This window comes from Heloderma suspectum, chromosome 1 (assembly GCF_057233095.1).
Source record: "Heloderma suspectum isolate Gila_16-S chromosome 1, 16-S_ref, whole genome shotgun sequence".
NCBI classification, from domain to species: domain Eukaryota; kingdom Metazoa; phylum Chordata; class Lepidosauria; order Squamata; family Helodermatidae; genus Heloderma; species Heloderma suspectum.
In genome coordinates, this window is record NC_139458.1 from 270012649 (window position 1) to 270035007 (window position 22359).

Genomic DNA, 22359 nt, shown 5'->3' on the forward strand with positions numbered 1-22359 from the left:
CCATAGCTTTCCTCCCAAGGAGCAAGCGTCTTTTAATTTCATGGCTACAGTCACCGTCTGCGGTGATCTTGGAGCCCAAGAAAGTAAAATCTGTCACTGCTTCCATTTCTTCCCCTTCTATATGCCAGGAAGTGATGGGGCCAGATGACATGATCTTAGTTTTTTTAATGTTGAGTTTCAAACCAGCTTTTGCACTCTCCTCTTTCACCCTCAACAAGAGGCTCTTGAGATCCTCTTCGCTTTCTGCCATTAGGGTGGTATCGTCTGCATATCGGAGGTTGTTGATAATTCTCCCGGCAATCTTAATTCCAACCTCTGATTCATCCAACCCGGCATTTCTCATGATGTACTCTGCATAAAAGTTAAATAAGCAGGGTGACAATATGCAGCCTTGTCGTACTCCTTTCCCAATTTTGAACCAATCGGTTGTTCCATCTCTGGTTCTTACTGTTGCTTCTTGACCCTCGTACAGGTTTCTCAGGAGACAGGTAAGGTGGTCTGGTACTCCCATCACTTTAAGAATTTGCCACAGTTTGTTGTGATCCACACAATCAAAGGCTTTAGCGTAGTCAATGAAGCAGAAATAGACGTTTTTCTGGAATTCTCTTGCTTTCTCCATGATCCAGCGAATGTTGGCGATTTCATCTCTAGTTCCTCTGCCTCTTCGAAACCCAGCTTGTACTTCCGGTAGTTCTCGGTTCGCATACTGCTGAAGCCTAGCTTGTAGGATTTTGAGCATCACCTTGCTGGCATGTGAAATGAGCGCAATTGTGCGGTAGTTTGAACACTCTTTGGCGTTGCCCTTCTTTGGAATTGGAATGTAAACTGACCTTTTCCAGTCTTGTGGCCACTGTTGAGTGTTCCAGATTTGTTGGCACATTGAATGCAGCACTTTAACAGCATCATCTTTTAGGATTTTAAATAGCTCGGCTGGAATACTGTCATCTCCGCTAGCTTTGTTGTTACTAATGCTTCCTAAGGCCCACTTGACTTCACTCTCTAGGATGTCCGGCTCAAGTTCAGTGACCGCACTATCATGGCTATCAGGGACATTCAGATCTTTCCTGTATAGTTCTTCTGTGTATTCTTGCCACCTCTTCTTAATCTCATCTGCTTCTGTTAGGTCCCTGCCTTCTTTGTCCTTTATCATGCCCATCTTTGCACAAAACGTTCCCTTGAGATCTCCAATTTTCTTGAAGAGATCTCTAGTCTTTCCCATTCTGTTGTTTTCCTCGATTTCTTTGCATTGTTCATTTAAGAAGGCCTTCTTGTCTCTCCTTGCTATTCTCTGGAACTCTGCATTCAGTTGGGTATATCTTCCCCTTTCTCCCTTGCTTTTCGCTTCCCTTCTTTCGTGAGCTACTTGTAAAGCTTCATCAGACAGCCACTTGGCTTTCTTGCATTTCTTTTTCTTTGGGACGGATTTCGTTGCTGCCTCTTGAACAATGTTACGGACCTCCGTCCATAGTTCCTCAGGCACTCTGTCTATCAGGTCTAATCCCTGAAATCTATTCCTCACCTCCACTGTATATTCATCAGGGATATGATTTAGGTCATACCTGAACGGTTTAGTGGTTTTCCCAACGTTCTTCAATTTAAGCCGAAATTTTGCAAGAAGCAGCTCATGATCTGAGCCACAGTCAGCTCCAGGTCTTGTTTTTACTGACTGTATGGAGCTTCTCCATCTTTGGCTGCAAAGGACATAATCAATCTGATTTCGATATTGACCATCTGGTGACGTCCATGTGTAGAGTCGCCTCTTGTGCTGTTGGAAAAGAGTGTTTGCTATGATCAGCATGTTCTCTTGGCAAAACTCTATTAGCTTTTGTCCTGCTTCATTTTGTACACCAAGGCCATGCCTGCCTGTTATCCCGGTGATTTCTTGACTTCCTACTTTAGCATTCCAATCACCTATGATAAAGAGGACATCTTTTTTTGGTGTTAGTTCTAGAAGGTGTTGTAGGTCTTCATAGAACCGATCAACCTCAGCTTCTTCGGCCTCAGTGGTTGGGGCATAGACTTGAATTACTGTGATGTTGAATGGTTTGCCTTGGATTCGTACTGAGATCATTCTATCATTTTTAAGATTGTACCCCAGTACTGCTTTTCCCACCCTTTTGTTAACTATGAGTGCTACTCCATTTCTTCTCAGGGATTCTTGCCCACAATAGTAGATATGATGGTCACCTGAATTAAATTCGCCCATGCCTGTCCATTTGAGTTCGCTGATTCCCAAGATGTCGATGTTCAATCTTGCCATCTCATGTTTGACCACCTCCAGCTTACCTTGATTCATTGATCTAACATTCCAGGTTCCTAAACAATATTGTTCTTTACAGCATCGGATTTTCTTTTCACCGCCAGACACATCCACAGCCGAGTGTCCTTTCGGGTTTGGCCCAGCCGCTTCACTCTTTCTGGCGCTACTTGGAAATACCCTCTGCTCTTCCCCAGTAGCATATTGGACACCTTCCGACCTGAGGGGCTCATCTTCCGGCGTCATCTCTTTTAGCCTTGTGATACGTTCCATGGGGTTTTCTTGGCAAGAATACTGGAGTGGGTTGCCATTTCCTTCTCCAGTGGACCACATTTTGTCAGAACTCTCTGCCATGACCTGTCCGTCTTGGGTGGCCCTGCACGGCATAGCTTATGGCTTCACTGAGTTACGCAAGCCCCTTCACTCAATATTCCTGGTTATTATGGTTCTTCTTGCTTTCCCTCCTGCTACCATTTGGTGCCACACCCTATTGGCTCCTCCTGACTGTGCATAGGAATGCCAGCAGGAACTCTGGGTCTTGTGGAGAGGAAATGACATGCAGAACTATACATCTCTGTCACTGAAATCACGAGTTTCTTCTTTTTCTCTCCCCATCACACCAATTTCTTTATTCTAGAGAAGGACCTGGCCCAGGTCAGCAACTCACTGTTCAGAATGTTGCTCATACTCTTCTAATACTTCTTACATGATCTGGATACTCCATATAGATCAGGGATGCACAACCTTCTGCCTTGGGGCTGCATGCGGCCCTCAGGCACTCCCTGTATGGCCCCAAAAGCTGGCAGGACCCTACCAAGTTTTCCATACCCTACAGCTTCCTGGCTTCTAGAGTCACTGTTTTCCTGCCTCTAGTAGCAGCAGAGAAACAACAATCTCAGTGGCAATTGCTGTGGGATGGGAGAGGCTTTCACCTGTACTCCACCCCCCACCAGCAATCCCTAGATCTCAGTGGGCAGGGAAGAGAGGTTTAAACCTCTCCATACCTGTGTGCTGAGGTGTGTGTGTGTGTGTGTGTGTGTGTGAGAGAGAGAGAGAGAGAGAGAGATGTACAGCCCCCGAACTGACACAGGATATGGCCCTTGGGGCCAAAAAGGTTGGGCACCCCTGATATAGATAGAAAGAAATAGGTTTGCATAAATAATCTCAATAATCTCAAGCATGACCGACAATTTAGGCGCAATATATTCCTCATGGTAATGGGCTTTCATCTGGGCCATCAGACCCCAATAAATTATACCGATTTGTCTGCCCCCACCCTGTGTTTGGACCCTGTTCACAATTCATAATGCTACAACACACGATCCCTGTGCAGGCGTTCAGAGATAAAAGGATGGTAGGGCTGGGGCATGCATGCAATGTCCCTGTCCTCCCTGCAAGGCCTGAAGGGGGCTTCTACTCATGTTCACTTGAACATAATAAGCAGAACCCACCACATGACTGGGTTGCTGATTGTATGGAGAGTTCTTCTTGTGTTCAAGTGAAGCCCCGTTCAGACTGTGCTGTGCAGCGCAGCAAGGTCAGGAAGAGGAAAAGCAGGGCCAGCGCATGTGGGGATGTCAGGGATGGGGCTTGCGAACATGCCCTACCCCCCCTTTTAACTCCCCCTCCCCCATGTGCAGGCTGAATAGGCCTACAGCGTCACAATGCCACTGGCAGCAGCACTTAACAATTATACCCTAACAAAGGTGAGCAAACAGTAAAGCATACGACCATGAGGATAGCTGGAAGAAAATGATCACTGATGCTCTGAATCTGCGGGTGCCTCTACGTTAAGCAAGAAACCCGCAAAAACCCCACATCCTTTCCAGAGCTTTCTGCTTCCTGGTTTCTTTGCACGATTAGGAAGGGCTTCTTTACACAGCAGCCACCTGGTTTGAACTGAGGGAGTGCCTTCCTCCCTCCCTGACGTGTGTGCAAAGCAGGGGGGGGGGGGAGTCTTGTTTTCATAGCTTAACTTCTGCTGTACTGTTTTCTCGCAGCCCCCAGGAAACCTATGTCTTACTTCTGAGTAGACATAAAATGTAACATTGTGTTATAAATCTGCAACCCTTTGCACACTTATGTGGGTGTAAGCTGCACTGAACTCAGTGGGACTTACTTCTGAGAAGACATAAGATCACCCTGTGAGTCTGCAACCCTCGGCACACTTACTGGGGAGCAGGCCCCACTGAACTTAATAGGGTGCTCTGAAACAACAGAGGACATTGCTTCTGAGCTTGGTGGGGGATCAGATGTGTCTTCCTTCACTGCAGGGAGGCATTTTACCCTCTTCTCCCTCCAACTGAGAAATGCAGAGGCAGGAGTCGCAATCAGCAGGCTATTCTTGCCCTTGCACCTGTCAAATCTGCTCGGGTCTCCTTCCGTGCAACCCTGCTCCCATCCTCAATGCCTTCATCATCCTGACCATGCCCCAACAACTGAAAACAAATGCTCACAGCAGGCAGATACAGCAGTTTCTTCTGCTGTTTAGAGAATTTCACAGGGAGGTCATGGCACTCCTATTCTGTGGGCTGGAAAAAATACCACATTTTTTGCATTTGGGGAAACATGAGATGGGCTAGGGGAAATTGCGGGAGGCGCCTTGGACGTTAGCAGCATCATGTAAAGAGCCCGCAAACTTCTGAGAGAGAGAGCCATCTCAATAGCAGGATAAAAGCTCCGTGTGATGACCCCCCAAATCTCTGGTAGCTTGTCATATGTTCTGGCACCGGTCTGAGGATGGAGGAAATAACTGGAACAAGACATTCATCAGTACATTTTGTGAACCGCCCAGAGAGCTTCAGCTATTGGGCAGTATAGAAATGAAATAAATAAATAAATAATACATGGGGTAATCTCCGAGGGTCCATATAAAGTTAGAAATACAGCTTGATCCAATTGCTTGCTTAGTTAGAAGGGGTGTGTAAGATCATAGATGACACCACGAGGTCAGTTTCCGGCCTTAACCCCAGAGCAAAGATGAAGGAGCTGAGAAACATGAAGACTAGTTTTTTCTATAACCCAGGTCTTCATATTTTTTGTAATATGATCAAGACAAGAGGAGGCCACTCCAATGTTGATTGCAACTACTACTACTACTACTAATAATAATCTATCCAAAGCAAAATAATACCTTAAACAAATAAGTTAAAAATTTGAGGAACAAATTTGTAATCTGTTTACCGTTAAAAATCATAAATTGTTCCACTGAATTAAAAGTATTTGTTGTTAATTCTTTTCTCATTGTTCCACTGAATTTGCTATTAATTATTTCATTTCTAGCCAGCTTGTATCATTCTTGATGTAACCAAAATTTGCATGAGTTAAAACCAATCATCCTGGTTAATAAAACACCTTTTGATCAGAAAAACAATTTGGACTGCGTTGGTTCTTTCGCACAACAGATGCTAAATAACAGCTTGTAACTGAGAGAAATATGCTTTCAAATCAGGACTTCAAATCTCTACCAAGATTACGTTTGCAGTGGACCTATGCCTTTTAAAATGAGTAAAGACAATTGAAACATTTTAATCTAATTTATCTTTGCCTTCATGAAAAAGACTTGTTCAAAAAACCTGATGACATTTTTGTTTGTTTTTTAAAGAAGCATTTCTATTTGCTTAACTTCCAATGATACTTTTCATCAAAAGACTATAAGGCATGTTCTAAGAACCTTTCCTGTGGAAGACACATTGGCTGTCTTCAATGGTCACTCTGTTGATAGCTTGATTGAACTGTGGGTGGCAGGTTGAGCTTGGTTATCCATGTGCTACCACACAGGTATCCTCTCCTACTACTGTTTGAGGTTCCATATGTCAATGTGGTCAGTGAAGGACTTGGGAAGGACTGAAGTAGAAGGGTAGATATCTGGAACATAATTATTGTTAATACAATCATAGTTGACCAATTGTGGCATAGATATTTTTAAAAGGCTATGAGTCTGGTGAAGATTGCCCTCTTTGACAGTACAGGGCAGTATCCTATGGGGCACTCTGATTTCATTGCATTCCTTTCTGCAAGTTCCACTGACCTGACCCATCCCAGAGCTTTGCTGACCTGACCCCATTTGGGTTTTTTTTAGAAGTCCCAAAACCCCGTTATGCAAGCGGTGGGTTCCATGAGTGCATGGACACAATAAGGTACTACCCACAGTGTCTGCCAAATGCCATTCAGCAGAATTGTTTCAGGTGGTCCTTGTCTTACTAAATCCAGTTATCCAGCCTTCCACAGGAATCCATTCTTCTCTTTAATCCCTGATTAATTTGATCATTTTGATCAACCACTATACCATTTTCAAACACGTCAACTGGAGTGAAGGCTGTAGCATGGATACCTTCCACCTTCAGGTACACATGGATAATATCAGATTCCAAGGCTCATGCCAGTCAGATTTATGATCTTGATAGGACACTGAAAAATTGCTTGTGGCCTTAGCAAACAATATACAATTAGGAGAGTAATGGGGAAAATTGCATCTGTGGAGCTCACTTCCAAACGACTCGATTAGAGTAAGGCTGTGAAAGTGATAGCAACGGTGGCCAACTGGACCTGCCCAATATGGGTGAGCATGGCCAGCCACACTTTTGACTCCTTTGTGCTGAAGACTTTCATGCCACAGCCCAAACTACTCCCAAGCCTCCGTTTCAAAAATGGTTTGCTATGCAGCATGGCGAAATGTCACTGCTGCTGTTCAAGAAACACAAATCAGAAGTCCCCTTGGGCACACAGAGCTAATCATGTAGCTCTAGTAGGAGTACAAGGAAATGCACTTACAAATAAACGTCAGCGAAAACAGACAGCATGTTGAACAAAGTTTTTTCTTTTTTAAAAAAAGTGGAGTTCACAGCCATATCAACTACAAGGTGACTCTCAGTAATAACCATGACATGTAACTCAGAATTGCTATGAAATTCCTCCACAATATTGAACAAACAGTTTCCCATGATATCGTCCTGAGCTGGAGCTGCCTTTGAAAAGCTCTTAGATTAGAAAGAATTTAAAAGGCTTCTCCACACCACCCACCACTACTTTCTTAGCCCTATTGTTGTTGTTGTTTTATATGGGATTGTAATGTGTGAGCTGGAAATCTGCACGATGCCTAAAGTCATGGCAGTGTCATCGTAACCACAATGGTATACCTATTACTGAAACAAGTAATTAATCTTGGGCTCAAGATTTCCTGATGGGAGCCTATTGACCCCCATACAATAGATGAAAGTATTTTATCCTGTGAGTTCCCCTTCTGACCCCTTGCCACCTTTTTTCATGTACTGTCTCCCCTCATACCATATTGAAGAATTCTTCCTTCATGCCAATATTATAGGCCTGTTTGACCTTCTGTTAGTCTCCCAGAAGGCTGGTATTTCTTACATTTGCTTAAGAAGATTATCTGATAACAAAGCATGAGAAAATGCTTTCCCCCATATGCTGAAATAGATGCATACTTCTTTCAAAAATGGAGGAAGAGAGTCTAATTATACTGTGCATGCTGCTACACAGATGAATATGGGATAGCTTAGCTGTAAAGGAGGAGAGATTTGTTCTATGACTGTGAACTTGAGAATTTGCTTTTGGAAAACACATACAAACTACACTACACACACACACACACACACACACACACGAGGGCTGCTGGTCATTTGGACTCTGGATCCAGAACACTGCTTGTATTTGAGTTTTCCTGAAATGTAATTGTGTGTTGCTAAACTAGAAGTTCTGAGTATTTGTGTGGTCTTCTATTGAAGGTGCATGTGTGTGACAGAGACCTAGTTTGTGTATAATGCTAAACTATAGTAACTGTTATGTACATGACCCTGCTCCCCCGTCCCTCTTTCTGCATGGCCGTGAGGATGAGATCAGAAGCATTCACTTCCACTTTCAACTAAACCCTGAAGGAGGGGAGTACATTCATGTAGCACTAAAGGATGGGTTAGTGTTACATCCAAACACACAGAGACAGAGAGAGAGGCTAACCTTCAACAACATCTGAAAATTAGAGTTCCTCCATTTTACCACAACAAAGTAGATTTGAGTTATATGAAAAAATACAGTTGAAAAAAATGATACATGTGTTTGAGGCTAAAATCTGCAAAACTGGAATACTGAATATTGGGGTTCTTATGAATCCTTTCCCAAAAAACCTAGCAGATATATTGAAACCCACCATGATTCTGTTGAATACATGTTCTGGAACAGCAAGATTTCTGTGTTTTCAGGTGTACATCAAGGAGCATTAAGCATTTTCACAATATCTGCACTCTCATGGCATTTTAACATATTGCACCATAGGAGCTACATTTTTGAGATATTTAATCTCTCTTGTGTCAAACCAGCTCATATCATCTTGTCAAATCCTGTCATTTCAATTGCAGCCTAGACTGAACAATGTATGAATGACAATGGTGAAGCGTTTCCTCAGTTTTAAGACTACAACATTCATGACGTAGTGTGACCAACAGCAAATGAGGTGCCCCCAAAATATGTGCATGCAACTTTTCAAACAACAAACTCTATGAAAATCTGCGATCCTTAATTGAAGAGAGCAGTGAATAATATGGAACACATGGCAGCACAAATAAAACTATGCAAAATTCAAAGAGGTGATGGTTTTTAATGGAGATCTACTGCTTGGGGGTCAAAAAGAAAGAAAGATGGGGAACAGGAATTTTCCTTCCACTAATTTTGCACATTGCTCTTATTGTCCCTTGGTCCTTATTAGTTAAGCTTTTATCATGCCATATTATTTAACAGCATTATTATCTACTGATGATACCTATTTTAACAAGCAATATGTATAATAGAAATTGGGATGAAATACTTTAAACTCTGCTAATAATGACCAAGTCAGCAATTTAGTGGCCATGTTTATACCATTAGGCAATACGTGATGAAAGTATGGATAGCAGATTATAAAACAGAAAAGATTTTGGATTTGACTTCTGAAGGGGCCCACTTCTTCCCTAGGCATGGCTGTATTGCACTGTGTTTTAAGGCTGCCTGTCAGCTTGCCTTTTTGTCTCAGTGTTCAACTAGGTAACTGGTCAGCGTGCTTTTGTGCACAACAAGCTTCCTGCACCAATTTCACTGTTGTGCTGAAAATGCTATTTACCCCAACGTGTCCACGGTCACATTTGGAGGCCCGGCCTGAGGCATTTTGCTTGCCCGCACCCCCCGCTGCAAGTCAAGGAAGGTATATTGCACCCAAGGCCTGTCACCTTGGCACCAGAATCGGAAAATCCCACCAGGGTCTCCTTACTTTACTGGTAGTAAAAATACAACAATAATAATAAAGTTAAGGCTGCAGTCCCACACTAATTTACCTGGGGTGAAGGCCCATTGAACTCAGTGGGACTTACTTTTGAGTAGACAGGTATAGAGTTATGCTGTAAAGAATGAACAATTTTCATGTTCATTACACCCAAATTAGCTGCCTCATTCTGCCTAATGGTAGGGCCGTCCCATTTGGGCATTTGCCCCAAATCCACCTATTTTGCTGGTTGCCACCTGCGCCAGGAATCTCTCATTGGCTGTGAGTTCCCATGACAGGGTTAAATATCCTCCTCTCATATTCCCAGCATCCCACATCCATCCTATACACCAGGCAGGAAACAAAGTTTTAGCATATTACGCAGGAGGCTGGTGGCCACTTGATATTTTTATGGTAAATGAAAAACCGTTAATATAAATGACAAGTATGTTGCAAGCATACATAAGCATATGAAAATGGCACTAAATATAAATGATTACAGAAGAACAGAAACATTAGTGGACACCTGTTAACACTACTTTAAAATTTTATAGGATAGTCACATGTCCTCTTTTACATAGGACGGCCCTCTGTTCGAAGGGCTGCCAGAGGACTGTCCTCTATTTGGAAGGTGTCCTCTATTTGAAGGGCTGTCCAGTCCAAGTCCAGGATAAGGAAGAGATGGGCCTTGAAGCTGCCCATCTGGATAGCAGGCTGAGCAAGGCACACAGGTTCCCTGGTCACAGTCTTCCATACTATGCTGAGGTGTACTGTATTTCCATTTAAATTATAATCATTATTTCTAAATTTGGATCTCCCTCCCTCTCTATCTTATGCAAATTTTGCCCTCTTTTGTCCTTTTTTGGGGGGACATGTTTCCCCTTTTTTTAGTAATTCATAAGTGGCCACCCTAGTTGTCGCTGTCCTTTGACAATGATAACCATCGACAATAAACCAATCATCCTTTCATGCCATGAGCTGGAACTCCAGGATTTGGTGCCAATTGCTTTCCTCTCTATTCAGTCCACAAGGTCTGCATAATAATAATAAAAAAATACCCTGCCTTGTTCTTATAGGTCTTCAGAATTCTGATATTTTTACCATCTTTGTTTATCACAGAACTCCTCTATTTTGTTCATAGCTTTCTTAAAGCATGAAGCTTGAAACTGGAAACTTTATGCAAACTGTTCTCGAGGGCAAATGCCAAGTTGAATGGAAAAACTAATGAGTCATGTTGATAGCTAAGAACATGTTGTGGCTATTGCTATTCTGCCAAGAAAATATTTCTGAAAATATAGCAGCTTCTACAGAAGCTTCCCCCAACCTGGTGCCCTTCAGATGTGTTGGACTACAACTCCCATGCTGGAGGGCGCCAAGGTGGGGAGGGCTATTCTACAGAACTGCTGATGCTAATGCCTTTGCCTTAAAAATCTCAAGAACTTCATTCAGAAGTTGTTGACACTCCTGAAAAGGGATGACCAACTTCTCTATTGTTGGGGGCCACTACCTTCTCCAGACAGTAGTCCTGGTTCTGGCCACTTCATGTATGGTCAGGCTTTGTAATAAAGCTGGCATCTCCCAATAATAAGGATTTCACAGATATGAAACACATGCAACCAAATGGTACAAAGTCCTCAGTTGGGAGGAGTGAATCTGATTGTTAATTATATCAGTCAGCTGAAATTGCCCTTTTCATATATATAGTGGTGGATCCAGGCTTAGTCATACTTGGACTAGACCCACAGAACTCAATGGAACTTAAGTTAATCCTGATTAACAAGTCCCATTGATTTCAGTGGGCCTGTTCAAAGTATGATGAAGTCTGGATCCACCTCGTAGTGGTGCTATCCTGATAGTGAGCAGTTAGGTACAGTACCTATCTTTCAATAAGCAGCTCTTAGCAAGTTGTCTTCCTGTTACTAACATACAATATCAGTATCCAGGACATACCAAGTGGAGATGGCTGTGATCATGTCCCACTCTAGCCCAACTATCCGATGTCTTCATTCCAACCATGTTCTCCAGACGTCATTTTCTGCAGTTCTGGGAAGTCATCAAAGCCTACATACACAGTTGGACTAATATATGTATCTCCTAAGAGGATCCTAATTGAATGAAAATGTCTTGCAATTACCTATATTTATTTAATTAATTGTGTCATCGTCCTTTCCTTTCTTTTCTTTTTTAAGAAAGAAAGAAGAAACATAATCATTTCCAGTAAAGGCATGCAGTTCCAACAGTGCTTTCTTGATTACATCTGTTAAGGTCATCCAGGCCAGATTAATCAATTACCTGGTTTTTGCATTACATTATTCAGGTTGAGCATTTGGGTGATACCAGGAAAATGTGCTAATAGAAGAATGATAACATCAATATCACCAGATGCTGAATATAGTATCAGTAGAATCATCATTCTTTAAAATTCCAATACCTAATTTTCTGAATGCAGTATCACTAGAATCATCATTCTTTAAAATTACAGTAACTAAATTTTCCTTTAGTTATAATATAAACCATTTTTTAAAAAATTCAGATGAAATTGTTTCAGTTATGCTATTTTCATCCTGCTGTTATTTTCTTGTCATTTTGTTAACTGATTTTTTGTTGTTCTTAGATTTAGTGTAGCCTTCCCTAGCTGGGCATCCCAGTGATTTTAAAATTGCCTGACCAGTAAGGTATTGGAGACTATGGAAATGGTTTTAACAGCCTTCATCAATTACAGCAGGGATCCCCAACTTTTTGGGGCTGGTGAACACATTTGGAGTTTTGAGACATTGTCGTGGGCATTCTCACAAAATGGCTGCCATGGGGTGGGCCTTCCCATTCACAAAATGGCTGCTGCGGTGAACATGTGCCAGTTGGTTCTAATACAGACTTCCTGAATACCACCAGTGGCTTAATTCACTCAACAGTTACGAATAAAAGTTTATTGTCCAGCACTCATAACCTTTGCAGGTGTCCATCTTCAGAGATTGCTGGATTCAACCAGTTTCCAACTTTCTCCCAGGGAGTTTTTGGCTGACCTGGCAAGCTGTTCTGCCAAGGTTCTGGTTGGTTTTTGTAACTCTGAATTGACAAGCATTGCCAACATGATTGATCCTAAGCCGGGTCTCCCATCAAATAGCTATGGATTATCTCCATGGTTTACTAGATAGCTGTTGGAAATGATTATATTGCAAGTAGTGAATAACTTGAAATAAATTTGACTAAACACAGCCTGGAACCCATTTGAAGCCCATTGCATGGCAGTGTGGCAGCAAAGAATTCTTACTTTTCTCCCAACTTTACATCTGCAGAATGGCATCAAGCAAAGCTGTTGAGGATAATGAGGAAGCTGATAGAGCTGGCTAGATATGGAACCATCTGTTGGCCACCGTGACATATTTGCAAGACATTTTGTGGATAAAGTCACTCACATTCTCTCTGAAATGGACACTGGGTTGGTGTCAGGTTCTATACAGGAAATCCCTTTTATACCTGTTGCAGTTGTTTGGATAAGTTTCGGTTGACTTCACCTGACCATCAGGACCATGGTATTTGGAAATTTGCCCTCTTGATGTTATCTGTCTTGGCTGCTGATGTCCAGTCAGGGAAGCTCTAACCAGCCTTGTCAGTTTGGTCATCAGGGCATCTTTAGCTGAGGGTTATTTTCCAGCTGTCTTCTAGGAGGTAGTCATTAGATTTGGCCAGTTACTAATCTGCCTTTTTTTGAGCAAGGGGGTTGAGGGGGTGGTGGGCAGCCTAGTGTTCTTGGATGAAGCCAATTATCTGGATCAATATGGCTTCTGCAAAGGTAGGTCCTGTCTCACTAACTCATTAGAACTGTTTGAGAGTGTCAACAATATTTGTTTGTTTGTTTATTTGATAGATTTATTTATTCAATAGTTTTATATACCACTGGCTATATTTAAAAATATCTCTAAGCAGTTTACAAGAGAAATTAAATACATTAAAATACATTATGATATCCATTAAAATACAATCAAAATGCATAACAATTGCTAAAACATATATATAAAACCTTAATAAAAACATTCAAACCAGTTTAAAAACCAGTACAATACCATAAATACAAACAAACCAGTTGGGCAGCACACTCCCTCAGGGGAAACCAGTGTAAAGAGATGGGTCTTTAATTGGCACCTAAAGCATGCTACAGTTGGTGTGTCCCAAATACCGGGGGGGGGGGAGGGCATTCCATAAGGTGGGTGCCACCATGTAGAAGGCCTGTTTCCTGGTTGCTGCGAAATGGCAATCTCCTCCCATTATCTTAATGGTCACGCAGGTCTGTACCGGGGAAGGTGATCTGCCAGGTACCCTGACCCAAAGCTGTTCAGGGCTTTATATGCCAACAGCAAGACCTTGTACTTGGCTTAGTAGCTAATAGGTAGCCAGTGCAGTTGCTTCAACACCGGTGTAGTATGTGCTTCGCCAGGCACTCCACTCAGCATCCTGGCTGCTGCATTCTGCACCAGCTGCAACTTCCGGACCAAGCATGAAGGTAGCCCCACATAATGCACATTACAGTAATCTAAATATGAGGTTACCAAAGCATGGACTACAGTAGCCAGGCTATCCCTGTCCAGGAAAGAGCAGAGCTGACATACCAACCTGAGTTGGTGATAGGCACTCCTCGCCATAGAAACCATTTGGGCCTCTAATGACAATGACGAATCCAGGAGCCACACTACATACCTGTTCTTTCTGAGGGAGTGCAACCCTGTCTAGAACAGGCAAATCCCCCAATTCCTGTACCTGGAAACCACCCACCCATACAGTCCCTGTCTTGTCAGGATTCAATCTCAGTTTGTTGGCCCTCATCCAACCAGCATGTGAGTAGAAATGATTTGGTAGATATAGTTTACTTGGGCTTTCAAAAAACTTTGGACAGAGCCCCTCACTAAAGAATCGCAAGCAAACTTAGCAGTCACGGGATAAAAGGACAGGTCCTCTTATGGATTGGTAACTAAAGAACAGAAAGCGAGAGTAGAAATAAATGGACAGTTCCCACAATGGAGGGATGTAAACAGTGAGGTCCCCCAAGGATCTGTCCTGGCACAGACGTTTTTTAACTTTGTCATAAATGATCTGGAGTTAGAGGTGAGCAAAGAGGTGATCACATTTGCTGACGACAGCAATTTATTTAGGGTGGTTAGTTAAAACAAAAAGGGAAAGCAAAGAGTTCCAAAAGGATTTTGCATGAAAATGACTAATGTGGTTCAATGTATGTAATGTGTAAAGTACAAAAATCCGAACTTCACATATAAATGTTAACCCAGTGTGCAGCTACTGTGAAAAAGGCAAATTCCATATAGGGAATCATGAGAAAAGGAATAAAAAATACCCCTTCCCACTGGATCAAAGGGCTGGATCGACTCCCCTATAAGGAAAGGTTGGGGTGCTTTAGCTTAGAAAAATGGCAAGTAAAGGTAGACATAATAGCATTGCATACAATTATGCATGGAGTGGGGAAAATAGATAGGGGGATTTTTTTTCTCCTTCTCTCATAATACTAGAACTTGGGGTCATCCAATAAAGATGACTGGTAGGAGATTCAGAACAGATAAAAGGAAGTACTTCACACAGTACATACTTAAACTATGGAATTCATTGCAAGATGTAGTGATGGCCACCATCTTGGATGGTTTTAAAAGGAGAGTATACAAATTCATGGAAGATAAGGCTATCAGTGGCTACTAGTCATCATGACTATATATTACCTTCAGTATCAGCAGTACGTCTTTGAATGCCAGTTGCTTGGAAACCTGAGCAGGAGGGTGCTGTTACACTCATGTCCTGCCATAGGCATCAGGTTGGACACTGTGGGAACAGAATGCTGGACTAGAGAGGCCTTTGCCCTGATCCAGCCTAGCCCTTCTTACATTCGTATGATCCATATCAATTTGATATCAGGTTCAGTAAAGAACTGAAATGCCCTTCATCGGTTGATTATCTTTGCTGGAAGAGACAGGGGTAGTGTGAACGTACTGATTTTTCTGGATCTGTCAGTGGCTTTTGACAGTATTCTGTGTGGGAGTACTGTTGGACCCAGCGTTGTTCCTAGGCTCCCCCTTGGTGACTGTTGCTCAGAGTGCTTTTCATCAGCTTTGGTTAATATACTGATTACATTCACTGCTGGAAGATAGAGAACGGATAATGTTTTGCTAACTTACAGGCTAGAATACTGTAATGGGGCAGGGGTGCAGCTAAGCACCAGAGCCCATGTTTTGCATGCAAAGGCCCCAGGTTCAATCCATGGTATGTCTAGGCAGAACTGGGAAAGACCTGGGGAGCTATTGCTAGTGAGTGTTTATAATACTGACCCAGATGGACCAATGGCAGTTCCCTATGTTCCTAATGGGGCTGTGTTTGCAAGAGCATCTCTACACCAGCCTAAAATCCCACATTTAAAACAGGGCTTTCTGCTTCCATTTTAAATGCAGGATCACAACAGACTCCCTTTACACATGCTTCCTTCCTCTCCCTTTCCCCCCTCCTTTTCCCTCTTATCTGAGTCTTCCGTATGTTTCATTGATCTTGCTCCTCTTATTGCAGCTTTTCCTTTTTCATGGAGGGAGCTGAAGCGGAATTCAAGTGTGGTAATTTGATAGCTCATTATCTCCTGTCTTTAAAAAAATGGAATAAAGGTCATTTAGTGCGGGAGATGCCCCGGAGGTTGACAACGTCATCTAAAGGCCCTGCAAAGTTCCGTGAGTAACCAATCTCAATAGCAGGATAAAACCTCTGTGTGAAGAAGCCCCAGATGGTTCATAAACTTCACTGAGTACAGAATGGGGTGGTCAACCTGCTGACGGGAGTGGATTGGTGCTCTCATATTTTGAGAGAGCTGCACTAGCTGCCAATTCATTTCTGTATTTTGACTTTTAAAGCTTGGATCATGATTATCTCATAGAACATCTTCTCCCATGTGAGCAGTCACTCTCCTGGCGTGTCAGATCTTCTTGTTCTAGATCTTCTGAAGAGGTTATGCTGGCTTCTATGAGGACCAGAGCCTTCTCTGTAGCAGCCCCAATATTCTGAAACTCCCTTGCAAGAGAGGTTGGTTTAACTTCCTACTGCTGTCCTTTCAGAAGCACCTGAAAACCTCTTTTTCAGCAGGCCTTTGATTTCTTTATTGTTGATGTTGCTTGCTTCTGCTTGCTAGACTAGTTTTCACTGTTTTATTAGGCTTGTATTATTATTAAATCTGTCAGGTTTATTGGGGAGTTGTTTACATTGTTTTTAAATATATACACTGCTATGACGTTTTTATGACTAGCAGTATATAAATCTTTTAAATAAATACATACTACATCATTTAAAGCAAATATGCATTAAGCATAGGCACCCACAGCCTTTTTCAGCCTGCTTAACCCCTGAAGTATTCACATCAATTTCCCGTATCTACAGATGAAACATGGGAGGAAAAAGCAGCCTGTCAGAATAACATTTTCTGCTAATACATCGTTTTGGCAAGCACTGGCATGTAGCCATTTCACATTGGCTTAAAATCAGCATTTATTCATTTTGAGACACACAATCCAATCACAGACCCATGCATGCTCAGATGTGTACATGAATTTCTTGAGTGCATTGTCTCATCCACTGTAATGGAAAAAGCAAGAAGAAATGACCAAGGAAGCTGTTACAAGCAGGGGAGCTTCCGGTGTGCATTGGAGCTCCCAGAACAGATCTCTAGATTAGTGCATTAGAATGCTTCTCCTTTTATTGGATCTGCTGCAGCTGTTTAATATAGGAAGCCTGGAGGACACACAGAGGGCTGGTTTGCGTGATCAAAATCACTCACAGTGGCTTAAACCAACTGTAAACCAACCCCACCTCATAGCTTGTCATGTTGTGTGAACCCAGCAAGGGCAGATTGCTGGCACAGCTAACAAACCACCAGTTAACAAACAGTTAACCCACGGGCTGTTTTAGGGTTCTGGAGTGGTTAGCTAACTACGGCAACAAGCTACCCTTGCTGGGTTTGAGCAACATGGCAAGCAGCACCAGTGATGGTAAATATGCAAATCCCACCCGGCATGTGACCAGCATGTGCAGCGGGGGAAATAAATCAGGGTGGCTTATTTCCCCTTCTGTGACTGTGTGAACAGACCCAAAGTCTCAGATATAATGGAAGAGTGACAGAGCCACAAGGATTCTAATTCTGTAGGTGCAGTATAACACCCTACAATTTATCTTCCTTGTCTCTTTTGCCTGCTTCAGCTGGTACAAAAGAGAATATTCTTATTTAGCTCTTCTCATATTGAGAATTAAATAAGGATCTGGGTTTTTCAAAGCTCAAATGACAAAGAAGAAGCTTCAAGCAAGAAATAAAATGGATTTTGCATTTAGGTTTTCTTATAAAAGATTCATGGCGTTTTCAAAAACAAACAAAGCATCCCTTAATAACGGTTGTACGTGCTTTACGAACTCACAATGTTGCTACATAAGAGGGCTTTTGGACATTGAATCACCTCATGCTATTATGCTGGTTGTGTCATGATATCATTTCCCATTTCACATTGATCCTTACCTATCAATTGCCTTTCGCCACCATGTTAAACAGCAATGGTTGCACTTATGTCCCACTCTTGCTCCACTGTTCGCAGACAACATCTGTCTTTCTGTATTACAGAGGACCTTTGTTCTCAAGGAGCAGCACTCGATGGTCAAGAATCTTCCTCTTGCTGGAACCCACTGCTCTTTGGAGATAGCATTTTCAGCTGAATTCCAGAGTCCCAAGACAATATTCCTCCTAAACATGCCTTTGTCTTATTTGTAGCCTTGAGTCTTACTTTCTCCTTCTACAACTCCAGCCTTGCACAATTAACCATCATTAACGTAACACTAATCCCTTGGCCGCCATTTTTATTTGCCTTTTTGTGGGGGTAAAACAATCCCAGCTTCTGCAAGAACTCCCTCTTTGGCCGAAACCTCTATGGAGCATGCATTCAGACCATGAATAAGCAATTCAGCCATACAGAAAACACAGGGATTGGGCAAGTATAGTGCAGTGCAAGGGTGGGGAACCTCTTTCAGCCTGAGGGCCAAATTCAATTTGAGAGGGGCTCTCAAGGGCTTCATTCCAGTGGTGGGTGGAGCCAAAGGCAAAAGGGGCATGGCCAAACTACCAACAATAACAGCACATTGTAGCTTAAAGCTCTTACTGCCCGTAGCTAAGCCTTAGGAGAAGGCATTTCAGCCCTTCAGAATGAGGGAGGGGACTGCAAATGCTAGAAAAGCACCGATTGATCAGATGTCAGGGAAAAGGGCCGTGGCCATCTGAGGAACCCCGGGGGGGGGGGCAGAATTTAGCTCTTGGTTCCCTACCCCTGGTGTGGTGGCTAGTGGCTTTTGAGGGGGCAGGGAATGCCTTGATCCTTACAGGGAACACAGTGCAGAGGAGGCGGGGAATGCTCATCTCTTACCTCCCCAGTGTGAATGGAACCCAAATCACACCAAAATAAAATAAATTTATTTATTTTATAAATAAATAACCTTTACTTATTTATTTATTGAAAACATTTGTATCCTGCCCTATATCATTAAGGTCTCTGGGAGGCGTACCGATAAAATCAATTTAAACAATATAAAACAATAAATAATTTAAACAGCTAAAAACATGTTAAACCATTAAACAAGCTAATGCCAATTTAAAAATCTAAAACAATAAAGCAGTTGGAACAGTGTGCAACTTTAGGGAATTCAATTAGCCCTCAAAGGCTTTGGTGAAAAGCCATGTTTTAACTTGGTGCCGTAATGAAACCAGTGTCTGTGCCAATTGGGCCTCCAAGGGGAGGGCATTCCACAACCAGGGTACTTAAGCATTCTAGCCATGCAGGGGAGGCAATTTTGTTCATTTTGCACTGGGGAGGGAAGAGGAGGAAACCTTCCCTATGCACTGACTTCCCTGTAAGGATCCCTACCCGCACCCCATGAGTGCACATGCCTGTAATTAGGTAAGGAAAAACTGTATAGGGAGTTGCATATTGCATATCAATAGAACATCTAGTTTTCCCTTACCTGACAGGATATTATGTGAAATTCACATGAGGAATCTAGGAGAACCTATAATATTCAATGTTTGGCAATACGTTTGGGAAACGACACCGGTTTTCATTATTGACATTTATATGGGAGAACTGTTTCAAAGTAATGACACCAGAAAAACTTCATAATATGTGTGGAACAGTAGGTAAAAAGTGCTGGAGATGTAGTTCAAAATTGGTAGTTATTATTAGTTTCATATCTAGTGGATGTGTGAAATGGCAAAACAGTACTGGATACAAATAAGACATGTAACAGAAAAAAATAATCATGACACAAGTAAAATTAGAACTGGATCTGATCATAGTTTTATATACGAGGAATGTGCCAGCGTATTTGAGAGAGATAATTTCTTAGATGATCATTGCCACTAGACTCTATTATACAAAGTATTGGAAACAAGAAAATTCTGATGTTTGCTGAATGAGAATTGAAAATGGCAAACTTTACCAGCTATATAAGATGAAAAGAAGGTAGACAGAAACATTAATTCAGAACTGAAAGACTTTTACTGAATTTTTGCAAAACACAGGAAATATAAGAAGAATCTCCTCAGGAAATATAATATATTTATTTGATATGCTGTAACTCAACTCCATACTTTTTATTTTATCAAGTTACAAAATTCATATAAGTGATTGTTTTTGAAGAAAATAATATTTGTTTGTTTGTTTATTACATCTATACAACCCAATAGCCAAAGCTCTCTGGATGGTTCACAAAAATCTAATTACAAAGTACAGAATAAAAACAGTATAAAATATAAAAGCCTAAAACTGTAGTATAGAATTACAATAATATTCCACTAATAAAACAGTGCATCAGTACAAAGCTGCAATAATTATTGGAATGATGATGACAATGATTTTACTATATTAATTCCCAGTTTGCTGTTTAAGTCAATAAGAAGTCAAAGCTGTTAGTGCCAAAGCAATACTACAAATCAAATCATTCGATTTGATTTGTGTGAGGGAGGTATAATTATTTTAGATTTAGTAACCTTTGCTAATTGAGCCCCAAACTGAATTTCCTTGGATATTATGACTTTCAAAGGTGTTATCTCTATGGGTAGTATCCAATTTTAGTCCTACACAGAGTAGACCTATTAAAATGAATGAAACTTAAATTACTCCCTACTAACATAAGTCCCATTCATTTCAATGGGTCTACTGTACATAGGACGAACATTGGCTATTACCCTATGGGTTGTATCCAAGGCTGCCAATCTGCCAATGGACTAGACACCACTGGTGAAACAGATGCCTCTTCCCCTGCATGCCCCCATAATCTTCTCCAGAGGGTTGGGGGGACCCTCCAGAACAGATTTTTGGGGTGGGGGGAAGGAGAGTATCAGGAAGTCCTATTGTGGAAGAGGACATCGGATGTAACCCTATGTAATATGTGTGTGGGTTTTTAGTTCAACACATAAAATCTGCTAGTGCTTTCATTTTAAAATACACACTTATTAAAACTTTGATGATGCTTAGTAATAATAATAATACTTCAATTCACACTTGTAATGAGAGGATCAGTGGTATTAAGAAATTCAAAGGGTACCATCTGGGCAAAATTAAGTATTTTTCAGTCCCAATGCTTTCAGTGGAACTTAAAATGTTCTTAACACTTGCTGGAACTTGAGCCCAACTGTTTTTACCACAAGTGCACTTAGAATAATCTTCTCTCTAGTCTATATCAGAATTATCTGCAAATAGACACACGCACACACACACCCCGTGATGCCAAATTCATTCGGTGCCAAAATGATTGAAAACGTTTGTAGCAAAACTAAAAGGAGTTCTTGCCCTTTTAAAAGTCTACATATTGTCTGGGTTGAAGCCAATGGAAAATTAAGATGACCTGTCTGCCTCTGTCCATTAGGGTCTTTTTGATCGTCATTGTCATCAGGAAAAATAATTGCTTCCCAAGAATTCTCCGCTAAATTATTTTAGTAGTGTGAACTGGATTAAGGTTATAAGAAGGTCCCACTTGCTACTTACCCAATAATATCTGACTATGCATATCAAAGAGTAGAGGAGGCAAATTATTCATTATTTGGCCAGCATAATGGAAGCATAAGGCGGGGGTGGGGAGGCTTAAAAGGACACTATCTGCAGCAGGAAACTGTCAAAGAACGTGGGAACACAGCCCTCCTGCATTTTTGTTTCAGCTCCGTTGATCAGAAGATTGAAAGGCCTGCTCTACCTACAGGGGTTCTCTGTTCAGGCCCCACAGTGCAATTATAATCCATCCTCACCTCCTTTAGAATGACAGGCCAAAAAACAAAGCCTAAAGCTTTTATGCAGCTTAGCATTCCTAAGAACCAACTCCCCCCCCTCCTCTTTTCCCCCTGTTGTTCTTCTTAACTCTTAGGAATTAATTAAAATCGTTCTTATGTAATATTGAAGGATAAATGAAAAAAAGAAAATAGTTTTAAACTATCCAGTAATTTGAAAAGAATGGATATTATTTATCATCATCATCGCTATCACCATCCCTGTAGGAAATGTGAAGGGATCAGTTGCTAACTGCCACAAGGCAGGGCAGGAGAGAAACTTTGCCAGCATGTTACCAGAGTGGAAAACAGAGGCATGTTGCGCAGAATTTGATGGGTTGTCAGCTCTTCTCCTTTAATCACTTTCTTCTATTTTCTTCCTAATTTTCACACTCTAGGATTTGTGTGTGTGCGTATGTGTGTGCGGCATTCAAATGAATGAATAAATATGAATATAGACACCCAAGATCAAATGTTAGACGCACACCAAAAGAGAGCAATGCCGATAGCAGCCTTAGGTTTTTATTATACCGC